General features: G+C 41.8%; 1 protein-coding gene across 2 annotated transcripts in view; it reads right to left on the bottom strand.

Moving 5' to 3' along the window:
* Window positions 1-14,894, bottom strand: part of zfhx3b (zinc finger homeobox 3b) — a 222,404-nt gene that overhangs the window by 117,818 nt on the left and 89,692 nt on the right. The gene's annotated exons all lie outside the window — the stretch shown is intronic.

Below are 14,894 nucleotides of genomic sequence, written 5' to 3' on the forward strand. Positions count from 1 at the left end.
GTGGACTACAATTACAAAATCCAGGCAGTGATTATCGAAATTAAGAAAAAAAATGTGTGCAAGTGCAAAGTCATTCATATCTAAGTAATTTATCCTATATAATTAATACACACAGAAGCACAGTCCAGCCGACAAAAACACCCATGTATACAGATTGGAGAAGGCTGCAGATAAAGAAGACTGGGCGACTAGCAAGAGAATTATCCCAACTATTGATTTTAGCTGTTGGGTATTACAGAAGGAAACAGCGGGTTTATCAGGCCAAGATCCCTCTGCACTTTTACTAACTAAACGAGTATTTTCCGGGCTTATCAGGCAAAAAGCCTATTACTGATGTTCTCAGCCTCCCCCACAAGCAGACAAAGGGAGATGTTGGCCACTATTATGTAGCCATTGCATGGGTTGGATTATGTCACACTTTTTTAGACCTGCTATACTTATTCAGCCAATCACAAAACCAGAAAGATGTTAACATAGTCTCCTTTAACATGACACCCCTCAGGGGTATTGCACACTTTATTATATTTATGTATATTTACAGTTATCTGCTAATGGACTTGTGACCTCCTCAACAATCTGCTCTCCATCTTGCTCTTCCACTATCTCTCTGTATCTTTCTCTGGGTCAATGTCATTTTTATGGCTTCTGTATATGAGAAATATAGGCAGATATAATGGAAAGTGCTATAATCCCTGAGTGGAGCCTAATTCTGGCTTTAACCACAAAGCATAAAAAGTATATGTTTTAATTAGGGACTGCAAAGATACCTCTAATGATGTCTAATCTTTGTTCTAGAAATACAGGCTGCTCTGTATCTGCTTGTGTGAATTGAAACTTCACTTGTTGTTTTAATCTGAAATTATCCTCAGACATTTTGAATGAATACAGATTTCCAGATATTAATAATGAACAAGAACTGAGACAGAAAATCTCACCTCAGCAATTACTGTGGAAATCCATAAACTGATCAATGCACAATCCCAAGGATTGTCTTAATACATATAAAATATGGACAATGCTATATGCTTGTACGAATGTCCGTGAATGTGTTGTGCTGTAAAACGATCTCAAGGAGATGAGATTATAATTGAAAAAAAATAAAACACAAGGTTTCATGATTTGCATTTCCTATCACAGATAAAGAGTGGGCAGAAAAAAGGTTATTGACAAACTGCAAAACAGAACAAAGTCATAAAGAAATGAAACAACATCCTACTGGATCAACCTAATTAAAAATAAATTGAAACTACTATGTTGCTTAAACTACCAGGAAAAACATTTATCTAGTGAGTGTGAACAAAGTTGTTATGGTCCATTCTAAAGGGGATTTCATGAGGTAAACCACCGGCTTTACTGGTGAGGAGTGGCACTCATTGTATCATTTGAGGAGGATGGAGATCCAAGTTCAAACTTGGCATCATCAAAGGGGAGGTGCTTAACTTCCAACTGGCCTGCCTTTATGTCTCCAAGTCAGCCCTGTAATTTGCTTGGAGCTGAGATAAATCTTATCTCAGAGACCTGATTAAGTTTTTAATTTACACACCAATCAATAGCCCAGGTCTATTGGCAATGTGTCTAAAACTCTATTTACCAAAGGATTCCCTGCTATCAATTGATCAAGGACCCGGCAGTCATAAATTATGGGAACATGTGTGTATGTGTGAGCAAGAGAGAGCGGGAGACACATAAGAAAACGAGAAAGTACGGGAAGAGGGAGAAATTGAAGGAGGCTGAACATATTTACTGATTTTTAGAGAATAATGCAGAGATAAGCTGCTAACACCTGGCAGCACGTGACCTGGGAGCAAGACACGCTAAGAAAAGTCACTTTAAGCTGCTTTTAAAGGTCTCCCCAAACATCATCCAATGACAAGAAGCTGAGTGACTTTCCAAAGATTCCCATCCAGTGTGGCCACGCTAAATATCTGGACAAGTGAGACAGATACCCCAGCATTTCCGGCCCTTCCTGCATGAGTGCCATTAGCTGTTCACAGAGTCTCCTTTCCCAACAGAATAGTAAAAGAAGAATTTGCAGGATCTGGGATCCACAAACAGAGCGACGGCATAACAGCTCTCATGCCGTGGTCCATAGAATCCTTCCTGGAAAAAGATCTGTCTTTATTTCATCCAGGACCAGAGGTTTCATGTTGATTCATGCAGTCTGAAGTTTAAGATTTAACTTGTCAGAGCTGCAAAGGTGTGATTCTGTTAGGACAAGACGGCACTTCATTTTTACAAACAGTTAGAGGGGACAGACAGAGTACAGCCCCTCTCTTCTATTCCCATATAAAGGAAGTGAAGGGGAGGAAAAGAAGGGCAAGCGTTATCACCGTGGAGAAAGTGTCGTCATGGCGGTTCTGCTCTGACCCTGCTGACTCGCCAATTCCTTTACATGAGATCATTTCGGACAGCTGACCTCAATATCACTGAGCTCTGAGGATGAAACAGATACAGTGGAACTTCTTAGTCCCTGTGCCCTGCTGCCAAAATATTAGCAGGATGCACATTTACAGTTTTTTTCCCCCCGCACAAACATTAACAGGAATTAAAGGAATTCCCAGAATAAAGTGAGCCCTTCAACTTCCTCCCCCATGGTAATACTCAATATAAATTAAAAAAAAAAAAAAAAAACTATTTTTATAGTCGCGAACAGGACAGGCAAACTGCCATAGTACATTTCCGGCTTGTACTTAAAATTACAACATACAATCATAATGCAAAAAAACAATTTTGTAACAAATGTTTAGGCGGAAGTTCTGCACTACTTTATCATTAGTGGAAAAGCTGTCTGGTAAAATCAGGCATAAACATGTGTCAGAATTACATGTAATTATAGTTGGAAAAACTTCCGCATGAGAGTATGAATCACCTCTGCAGCTGGCTGGCGTGGCAGGAGAAAAAACAGTACCCTGCTATCCTCACCTTCAAAACTGCAGAGGGGGAGGGGTGCAAGCCACGGGAGACGTGCTGTCTAAAGACAGACAGTCTCATACGAAGTCAGAGCGGCCGGCTTGCTGGTCCTCTGTTGGATTATCTAAAGAGCCACCGACGGATATGTGTAATCAGCCCCATCCCCATGTTTCTCTCTCACTCTCTGCCTCTCTGGCTAATGTCTCCGCCTGATTCGATTGAGGCAATTAGGCAGTAATCTATAGAGCTAGGGAGTGATGGAAACATTTCCCACTGTCCTCCTCATGTTTCTCAGAGCTGCTATAATTAGCTAACTTTGTTTCTCATTAAACATCAAAGGAGTATTTACATACCCAGATCCAATTTGGCTCTATGGAGCCCAGCCCATTTAAACCATTGTGAAATCCTGAAACATGTCTTTAGACATAGCAATGAGGGAGCTGCAATTTACCATTAATTCAATCAAAGACATGTTTAAACAAGAAAGGCACAACGGATCTTGAGGGTACAAGATTCGTTGTGCGAAGTAAAGTCAAAAAGGCAAATTTGTGTTCAGAAAACAGCTTGGATAAGTTTAAAAGAGTGGGTTGTTGGAGAAATATCAACTTTATAAACGGCCTGTTAAATTTAATTTGTATTCACCCAGCTGCTTTATAGAAATGTATACATTCATTGTTCTAACCTCAACTGAGAGGGTCTGTTTGAAGGAGTATACAAGATACAATGAAATATGACACAATGTAACTTCTCAACATCCATCCCTGCAACTCAAACCTAATGACTTCTGACAATAGATGAGACACATTGTGGTGTGCTGGACATACGTACAATGTGCATGCGGTGAATGGACATTGAATATCCAGACTTTTTCCTGCTTTGCAATGCTAGATTTTCAAACTTCCTAAGACAAGATCCCTCAGAATGACTTAACTCATAATATCCACGTATAAATATGCAAATTAGCCCCACCTCTGACTTCATGGTTGTCAAGGCACCAGCCACTTAAACATACTCCATCTTTGACGTGACAAATATAAGAAAGATTTGCACCATATGAGCTACTGATATATTGCTAATATTAAACAAACAGCTTTCCCCAGCCACATTAGATCCTACTCCGCAAGACTATGAGACTGGTTCCCTAACTGTGTTTTATGATCAAAATTTAGACCGTCTTAATTTATGCCTTCTAATATTGTTCCCACGGTTCCTGTTTCAAGAGCATAAACCAAGGGATAGACAGCACATTTTGTTCATAAGTAAAAAGGTGAAACCCCTAAAAGTTTGATGTCTTTGTATCTTAGCCAGTTATTAGCATGGTTGCCTCCTAGCAAGGACGTCCCAATGAAACAGACTTGAGTTTGCGTGTTCTCCCCATGCATGCTTGGGTTTTCTCCAGCTATTCTGGCTCCAACTCAAAGTTCAAAAGCATGAATGTAATTTTGACTGCTCATTTTAAATTGCTGGTAGCTATGAGTGGTTGTTTGTCCTGTGTGTCACTCACTGGTCACTGGAGATAGGCTCCAACACACCCATGACCCTGCAAAAAGTGAGCAGATACTGGTAACCTCATACAAACAGATGCCCACATTGAGCACACATAAACAGAAAGGCAGACAAGGTAATGGGGAACCCAGGTAATTCAAAGGATTCTGTAAGTGGAAATACAGATGCCATATTTCTCTCAGACATAAAAGGCAACGTGAGGTGTGGATTATGCCCCCAGAACAATGTTGTTACTTATTAAGGAACTTAAATCTCACAGAGCAACTCAACATCACATTTGAACATAAATTTCATAGTTTAATAAGAGGGTGATCCAAATGCTTTTACATATTTAAACATGTTTGCTGGTCTTCTCGATGCTTTCTCATTTAGTTTTTTATTGTAACTTAGTTACTAAATCAGATCCTTTTTCAAAGAAATAACTTAATTTTATAGCTAATTACTTTTTAAAGTAATTTATCCAATGCTGCCAAATCAGTCTTTAAGTGAAATATAGACCTGTCCCAGATGTTGACAAGATACTGTATTGTTATGGCAGAATGAGTACATAGGCAACACTATGAAAAAACTAGCCAGTTTTGAAAAAAACAAAACAACAAAAAATAAATTAGCTGGATTCCAGCTCGACACAATTTTACTTTGTCAGTTGTACTTTAGCAGTAATTCATGCTTCCAAACACAGACACCATCTCAGTAAAAAATCTATTTTTAGCCATTACCTGGTAAAGATCTGGTAATGTTCTTTGCCAGGTAACTTTTAAAAGTTATTTTAACTTTTTTAAATAAGTTAAAAAGTTAACTTATTTTAACTTTTTAACTTATTTACCTGATCAGATCTACCTGATCTGATCAGGTAGATCAGATCCGATCTACTTGTGGTTCCCTCTCATGATGTCTGACAAAATCAAAATGTTCAAACCCATGCATTGTGTAATAAAATCAAATTTCCTGCAGCTATGATTTAACCCTCAAAGGAAGCAATGAAAAAAGTGTAGATGAGCACAGTGATTATTAGAGGAATGCACAAGTAAACAGCAGTATGAGGGGCAGGGCTGCATGTAGAAGACCAGATGGACTAGCAGGGGGGCTTTTCCTGGGAAAAAGCTGTGCAAGCCCCCTCCTCTTCTGTTCCCCTCTGCTCCTGAGTGCAGGACTGCAGCTAGCCTGGCCTGAGCAGCAGAGGGTTAACTGCAATGCCTGGTAGCAGGCATGAAAAAAAGTGAAACAATAAAATAATGGCAGTGAGTGAATGCTCAAAGGCAGGGGGCACAGTGGGTGTGGGAGTGAGGGGGTCTCAGCATAGGCTGCTGCAGATGTTGCTGGGCTTCTGGGGGTCACACAATCATGCGTATAAGCATTTCTGATAGAGGGAGCTTGGATTAGGGAGCTGAATGCCTTTCTCAAGTCTGTCAGAGTTTGAACATCCCGGCGAAGCCAAGAAGAGGCAAAGAAATCCCAGAAATGTGGAAAAGGGGAAATGTGCTGAGGAAAGGTGAGAACATAAGTGTAGAAGAAGAAAGACAAACTAAAAGAGCAACCACAATGCAGAAGTTAAAAGAGGGGATGAAAAGGCAAACAATGAGTAAAACTGACAAACAAACAGCAAGGAGAAAGGAAGCAAATAATAATGTAGTAGATATGCAAGAGGAGTATGTTTGAAATGAACATTTCTATTTGTAGCGGAATGAGTGAATGAGTAAAGACAAAACAGCGTGCATTCTTCTTTGTATGTCTGCGTGAGAGAGAGAGAGAAAGAAAGACATAGAGAGTGAGAGACACAGAGAGAGATGAAACAAAAGCTTTTCAGAGTGGATGTATGCTGTTCTGTCCCTTTTTTCCCAGGACAGAGGTCTGGAGAGGCCTCATATTTCTAGCTGCTGTCAGGCTAGGGTGAGAGGCAGAGGCAGAAAGGGGCAGCTGTTTTCTAGAAGGTAGCCCTTCCCCACACATGGCCTTTGATCCACTTTGGTTTCTTTGGTCAAACAATCTCCCATCCCCCTATCTCATATTTATAAGTATATATAGGAATGTATTTATGTGGAAGCCCAAGTCAAACGAAAGTATACTTAGCACGGAAAGGCACACGAGTGGTGGCAAAACGTGGAACCAACTCTGAAACTTAGGTGGTAAACCAAACTGAGAAGAAACACGAAACCAGAGCTTTGTTCTCTTCCCCTCTCTTTGTTTTAGACAAGACAAATAATTTCTCAGGAATGCAGCTGGGCTGGTATCTGCTGCTATGTTTTCAACAGTTTTTAGAGCATAATGGGGAATAAAGAAACCATTGTAAAACAGGAGCTCTTATTATGCTTAGCTCTTCTCCAACAACTACTTTCCTAAAGTAATGAAGGCGTTAAAATAAATATCTGCAGTTAATCTATTTTATTTTGATGGGAAAAGACTGAAAAGCAAAAATGCGGGGGCAAATAAGAAAATGCACAAGTGGTTCAAAAACAGCCCAAATTTGGTAGTTTTATACCCAAACAGATTGATTATAAAACCAGACTTTTGCTGTCCTTTTCAAATAGCAGCCTAAATCAGAAAGTTCTGCTTGCCTGAATACTGACAAACTTAATCACCGATTCAACAAACAAAAGTCTTACAGAAATGTCAAAATGTTTTGTTCCAAAATGTGATCTACTTTCATCTTCGACCTCTTGATTCAGTACAAGCATAAAACAAATCCACACTTTTAATTCCCCTTTATTTCAAACTCTTATTGCATGCAGTCATATCATCACACTGGTTCCAGCAGAAAGGATTAATAGCTAAAAAGGTCCCAGCTCATCAGTTTTCTGACTCGACAAACAAAAAAATTAGTGGAAAATAAACAAACACACCAGTCACAATAATAGCAAACACAAATTTTCATATGTGACAGTTGAAGCAGGTGAACCTTTGTCCCCCATCCAGCGACTATCCGTCACTCTACAAGTTAATATTTGCTTCTGCCTGCTCATAAATTTGCATCGCATTAGAACCTGACCTAAATGCATTTTTTATCACCCAAAGTAATTAGCCGAGCATTAGTTGTAAGCGAGAGTGAGAGGACTGTGAGGTTGAAGCCTGCCTAAATGGGTGGTGGCCAGCCCAAAGCTGTCGGCAGGATGGCTACGGAGTGAAGCGGAGCTCGGCCACCAGATAAAAGAGGAAGTAAACATGGCCAGAGTGCTGCCTCTTTAATCTGCTACATTAACTCCAGCACTACAAGGGGAGGAGCCAGCAAGCAGGCAAACAGCACAGCCACATAAAAGGGGAGTGTCAATGAGGGGGTAATAAGGAAAGACAATGAGTAAACAAGCAGGGGAAGTCCAGGCCTGGTGTGTTAGAAACTCCCTGCTTCTCAGTGCCTGGCACGCACAAAGACCCCGCTGTAATTAGCCATCCCAATAGGTTGTTTAGCATTTGCATATAAATACCCTCACAGGCAAACGCTAAACACGCTGACACAAGCCATGCCAAAAACAGACGTTCGCCACACCTCTACCCCTCCAGGAGGTCTCAGGGGTCCACTTATGCAGGGGATGCCCCCTCCCTCCGCCCTGTGCTTGTACCCACTACAGGCAAGCTGGCATCTATTTAAAAAAGAAGAAGAAAAAAAAGGCACACCATAGTGCAGCAGCTCAGTTCTTGTTTCTAGAGGGATTGTGAAACACTGCAGCCAGGCTTCCTGTTGAATGCCCACATACCCATCTGTCATGTGAAAGTGCATTTTCCCCAGACCACACGGTGCAACGAGACAGTGCAGCTGGCAGTTTGTTGTTTTATATGTTTGTGTTAAAAAGTAAGCGGAATATGATAAAGGACTCCTGATGATTTGAAAATCTTCAGCTAAACATCTGTGCATGTGTGCATAATGAGCAAAGCTAGGGGTCTGTGAGAAATAAAAGTTGGGTCTTGATCAGGATCAAAACATAAGGGCTTGTTTAATTGCACCCTGCCAGGTGGAAAACAGGAGAAGATCAAGATGATGGCTGCAACCAGTAACCAATTAACTCCTGTTTTCAGATGTGTGCATTTCAGGATTCATCAACCTCCTCCTGCCTGTTGTTTTCATGAGTGAAACGTGAGAAAACTTAAAGAAAGGAAGGAAGTGATGAGACTGGTGCCTGCCCTCCCCCTGCCCTGACCACCCCCTCCTTCTTTTCTCTCCCTCCCTACAAAACCCAGATTCTCTCCAGTGTAAACAAAGACTGTGTAATCCACACACTCGTCCTGCTCCTGGCACCGCTAGGAGTGAGAAAGCGTAGGTCTACTGCAGCATACGAGGGCTGCTTCCTGTGTTAATCCTCAGCACAGAGAGCAACTTTACCAGACCTGTTTGCATGCAGTAAGGTCTCTCTGAGCTCTGGTTTTGGCACAGGAAGACCACAGAACGAAGAGCTATCGTTTTTATGCCATCGACCACAAAGCTAAACACTCAATTCTCACCTGCCCTGTTGCCTGTTGTTCCCTATCAGGGCATGATCCAACATGAGGAAACACCTGGATGAATCAAAAAAGCAAACTGTAATAGGAGCCTTTATTTTTTACCCCTCCTCCTATAAAAAGCTTGTCTGACAAACAAGGACAACTAAATTGAGAAAACAGAATATGGTTCAAATAAAACTTTTTGCATTTACTCTGCTGGTTCTGAGCCACCTACAATGGTTCAGGGGGGGAGGGGGAGAAAAAAAGTGCTTCATGAGCAGATGTGCAATGATAGCAGAGAGGAAGGAAAAAGCAGGGCATATCTGGTCAAAAGATTGGCACTTAGCACGCGAAGAGAGGAGAGAAACTGTTGAAACAGCCAGTATCCGCTTTGAGCCTCGCTCTTACTTCAGGTTGACTTCCTATGTGTGGTCAGCGTGCGTATTGTTTTATCGCTTCACTTGACAATACATATACAGCACTTGTTACCACCTGTGTAAAACTGAAATGTCAAACGTTGAGCTTTGCTGGAAAATGTCGTCTTTAATTAAACCGAAACTGAGCCACAGCAGACTTGTGGCCATGCAGCAGGTGATGAGGTGATACAGGGGATGCTTTACACCCAAGCCACCATAATAAATGTGGATAACGCTTTCTTAGGCATCTATTAGACTCCCCGTTCAGCAGAAGGATGAGAAAAAAAAATAATAACAGTGTGGGCTAGCCGAGGGATTCCATCCTCATTCATTAAACAGTAGGGGGAAAATGAACGCCATGGTGACCAGACAAGGCAGATGACGTCACAAAGCCGAGGTCACCAGTCTGTTGCGACCGTCTAGCCCCCAGTCGGCCCCTTGGGATCTCCCTCACCCCCCACTTCAGCCTATTGGTCCAAGCTAAGCTCTGTGGTCCTGGATATCAGAATGAAAACAGTCAAAGAGTGCGGGGTGTCAGAAATTTATTCATTCATTTTAATGAAACATCAGCTATGGAATGAATTACAGCCACTGGATAAATATATACATCTAATTTTTAAATCGATGTATTTTTGTGAGGAGAAGATGAGAGGATGCCTCATCCTCCTCCTTGGGCTACATACACAAATAGCTGTGTTTTTGTGTTGCTGCATGGGAACCTTCTGCTCTCTAATCAATTTATTATGAGGAACTGAAGTCCTCATGTTTGTTCATTTAACACAGAGAAAATGAAAAACAACATTTGTTTCTGGTACGGTGGGATCCAGCTTGAGAACCAGGCATGTTCTGTGAGGGAAAGGAAACGCAAGAGAGAATAGGGGGAGAGACTGAAGCACAAACGGAGGAAAAAAGACCCCCACCCACTCCCTCTCGGTATAAACATAAAGGTGTAATATAATGTGGCTTTGAGGAAATATGGCTTTAATTGCAGCAGGGCGTAACATTTAATACGGCCTGTATGACACCTGGCAAAAATGGTTTACGCTCCGGACGGTGCCAATTATAATTCAGCCAATGAGAAATCTTTCATAAATCCACCAACATGCTCACTGCAAGCACTAGATGCTTATTTGACAAGATGAGATGGGGCGGGATGGCGACAGGCGCACATGCAGTATATCTTCTTTTTAATTACAATGTCTGCAGAGGTGGAACTCTGCTATAAACAATCATCTGTGCAATCAGACGCAAAAGCACTAACATTTAGCCTTATAGCAGTTTGTTCTAAAACTGAAAAACTGGATTATTTGGAGAACGTTGGTCTCACTGGTCCAATGGTAATCTTAATTATTCTTTTTTAAATACTCACATAGACCAATAGCTTAAAGCTGGGGTGTATAAATCTGCAAATCATCTATCTTTTATTTGCCGGACATAGCAGTGGGACATCCTCATTCAGTTTTATAATGCCGATCTGGTGGTGGTGTCGGTCAGATCAGTGCAGATATTTACAGGCATTCATGAGAGCCAGAAACACTCCACTGAATATATATACAAGATTATCAGCACTCTGCTGAATTTAATCATAGAAATATTAAATATGTGCATTTTTCACAGGTGTTATTTAAAAATGTAGCCTTTTTTTTTTTCTCCCCCAAGACTGCAGGTGCTAACAGAACCATCGCATCTATCTTCTAATACAACCTGGTATAATCTTCTCTTATTATGTGCATTCTGTGTTTGCTACAAAAGCAAATAAAATGAACTAAAACGCTGTTCAGATGTGTGCACGTCTCAAAAAGGATGAGCCTATTCTCACGCGGACTAGCCTTGCATGAGTAATAACTACGTATAATAGCGAACACAAGGATGTACAGTATATATAGGCATGCAGCGCATACACATTGCACAGTGATGCAGGAAAAGAGAAGAAATAAAGAAGCAGAAGCTGAAAGAGAGCACACTTCAGAGGACTATGGAGGCTGCAGCACTTAGAGGCCATTTTATTGCTTTGCTGTGGTCAAGTGAGGTGCACCGAGCTCAATTCCACCACAACAATGGCAAAGAGGGCCGCAGAGACAAAAGAGGGCTATCCTTGCTTCTTAACCCCTTCACTACTGGCAGATCAGTGGCCTACGACACTGAGCCAACAGCATCAGATGCCTCAGGGGAAGATAGAGGAGCGACAGCCAGATCCTGCACAATCTGCCTTGTTACAGCAGCTCCAAAGTGCACATAACTACGACTAGTTAGATTTATTTATTTATTTACTTTACAAAATTAAAATATATATTTAACAAAACTCCTAAGATAATCTATAAATATTTGGTAGAGGTCAGTTTGTTTTTGTGGCCACCCAGAGACAGTGACTGAACCTCAGCTTCATACCAAAGCACATCACAGCCTTCTTCTCCTCATCTCTCCATACATGCCCCTCCCAGTCTCCTTTTCTCTCCTCAAACAGGGAACTACACATTTGCAAGTGAATTAATTTTTTTGTTAAGATTTTTGTGCGTGTGTTTAAGAAAAAAAAATGGGAAAGAGGGTGTGTGAGAGGGAGAAGGAGTGCTCCTGCCATCGCCCTTTTCTTTTCTTCTTTCTATAATCCTGGGGAGGATAAGCTGTGAGGTACACAGAGAGGAAGTGCCACAGACCTGCTGGGGTCCAGCACATCCCAGCAGTGCATTCCTGCAGCCGTGGCTTATCAGACACACGGGGACTGGAAAAACTGAAGCAATTCCAACCAAAATTGCTTAGGCAAGTTTAGATTCGTAAATGTGAAGTCAAAAACTGAACTCTGGCCTGGATTTTGCAAAACACACAAAACAAAATGATAACCCACCCAACATGAAATAATACAATCTATTTGTCTATCTGCCTCATTGAAAATAATAAGCACCCACAGGTTGTGACAGAACAGTTATATAAATACTGCAAGTAAGATATTGTTATTACTACTTTTAATAATTTTTGGAACAGTCAAAATCTAATTGTAAATGCACACACATGCACACAAACCATGACGTTGCAACACTGAGTGACCCGCCAAAATATAATAGAGGTTATCTAAAAAACATGAGGAATCTGACTGCAATGGCCCATCTTCTTCAAAACATATCTTATTTCTTACAGGTTTACAAAGGTTTATAAAGTAAGTCAAATTTTTGTCTCACGTATGAAAAATACTGTTTTTCTCAAAATATAAAAATCCAAATTATTATTATTATTTTAATTCATAAAGCAACAGATAATACGAAGCATGAAAGCAAGAGCAATGCAGCTGTGGCAGTGTCAATTTGTTAAAGCTGTCACTCTCTCAAACAGCCGTGCGCGCGCTCGCACACACTTACATTTGGGTTACACAATGGAGATTTCACAGACACAGATAAACAATGCAAGGGCAGTTATCACTCCACAGAGCACAGTAACACAGAGGAAGAGGAAGAGCATGACAAAGAAACAGGGGGAGGACAAAAAAGATGGCGTGTGTGTCGTCAGAGTCACAGGCCAGAGGGGCCCGCACATTGTTCCGCGGCTCGGCGTAGGGAGAAAGAGGCGACCTGGGCAGCCTCTGTCTAAGCGTCCTCCATGTTTTATGCATTCTGTCCTTTGTGATGATAAGCACCAGCGCAGAGGGTGGAATGTTGGCCTCCAGGGTCCAAAAAGAAGGGTGGGCTTATGAGGAGCAGCATGGGGGCAGAGGGTGGGAGGTGGCCGGGATGCAGCTCCGTTTTAATTTTGCAGCCCTCAGAGCTTTTGCTGTCATCTCTGCCTGACCGGCAAACTGGCATATGCAGCTTCCGCAGACACATCTCTGAGCACGAGAGCTAACCGCTGCTCCTGCTGCTTCAAACAGGATAGAGTCAGCACACTGCTCTACCACAACACACACACACTCACACACACCTTGAGAACGCTGCCAGTCATGGATGGACTTGCATCACACAGGAATTTGACTCACAGTCAATAAAGCAAAACAGAAAAAAAACAAACAAAACAAAAAACAGAGTTCGTAACACTTCTAACAGAACTGTCTAAGAAGCTTGATTTGCAACCATACTAATAAATCTACTCCAGAAGTAACATTCAACTCAAGGACACAAGAGCATATTATAATGCGTTTTCTCTCAATGCAACAGCTTTAATTTATTGTTAGAAAAGAAATAGAATTTTATTTTTTAAATAAATATTTCACACATTGTTCAACCCCATTCTGTCACCTCGACAGTATCCACGAGTGAAGGGTGGAAAAAAAAGAAAGCATTTTTTTGCTTTTAAGCTTCACCTATTTTTCACATTACGACTAGTAGACAATCAGAATGTGGTTGCTGCATGACACCTAAATTCAGCTTTTTCCTGTAAGCTTGCCAAAATACTGATTAAAACCACAACAATGCCATGAGAAGACCTTGACATAGCACACTTAAAAGAAAACTGATTTATTTACAATGTCGGCATACAAATAAATCCGGACGTTGCTGCTGCACAGATACACACGCGTGTGCGCTTGCGCACGCAAGCTGTGACACATGTGGATGTTCTCAGTCATAAATCTTGTCTACCACAATGATTTAACCAAGATTGTTAACACGATAACATGTTGTGAAAGAGCAAACCACAAGAAACCCCGCCAACTTCACTTCAGAAAGATAAAAGACAGTCGACAGTGAGGAGGAATTAAAAAAAAAAGAGGCAAACTCTAAAGGAAACATGGAGGAGGGAATTTTAGAGACAAGCAGAGGACAGGGGGCTCTCTGCCGATGAAGAGGACACTCTGGATTGCTGGGATTAAGGATGAGGTGGAGGATTCATTCACACTGTAAGCATGCCTACATAAACACACCTGACCATCGCATCCATCCCACTCACAGTGTTGAGCCGGGCCCACCGGCACAACCCCGCCCCCGAGCAGCTTGAACCCCGTTCTGACAGCCGTGACGAGTATTTGCCGGACTCAGATGCAGCATGACTGGAAGAGTCGGTCGTATTGAAAAGCATACATCAGATGAAAAGCCCATCATCTGTGTCTGTCAGTCGCACTCATCTAAACATCCATACGGCTAATGGTGGAGAAAAGACGCCTGCTCTGGCTTTTGGGTTTCAGAGAATACGCACTCGACACAATTAGAGGCATTTTATGATGCTGTGTCTCGGAAGAGGGGAACTAATTGGAAACGACCTGCAATTTATTTGGATATTGGAAATAAATAAGAAAACAAAATGGGAAATTAAAACAATTGTGTTAATGAATAAGAAAACACACACACTCTTTACTTCTCCTCTTTGTGCATACATATCTACATGCAGTTCTCACTGCTTCTTTGCTGAATATTCCACGTATGCTCCCAGCCAGCTCCTCACCCAAAGAGGGCTCCCTCCGACCGAAGACGTGGTACCGATTTCCCACCTCCTCGAACACGAAGAGGTGGGAGTCGAGGAAGGAGAAATATGCAGAGATGCCGAGAATGAGATAGGAAGAACGAGGCGCACTGATGTGTGTGTGTAGGTGTGTGTGTGTGTGTGTGTCTGTGTGTGTGTGTGTGTGTGTGGGTGTGTGTGTGGACGCGAAGGGGTTATGACAGCCAGAGGCGCTGTCTCTCCTTTCTCTGTGTTACCCCCCCTCCAGCTCTCCTCTGTCTCACGCCAAACCAA

Source organism: Poeciliopsis prolifica, unplaced genomic scaffold (assembly GCF_027474105.1).
Source record: "Poeciliopsis prolifica strain line A6 unplaced genomic scaffold, Auburn_PproV2 SCAFFOLD011, whole genome shotgun sequence".
Classification (NCBI taxonomy): domain Eukaryota; kingdom Metazoa; phylum Chordata; class Actinopteri; order Cyprinodontiformes; family Poeciliidae; genus Poeciliopsis; species Poeciliopsis prolifica.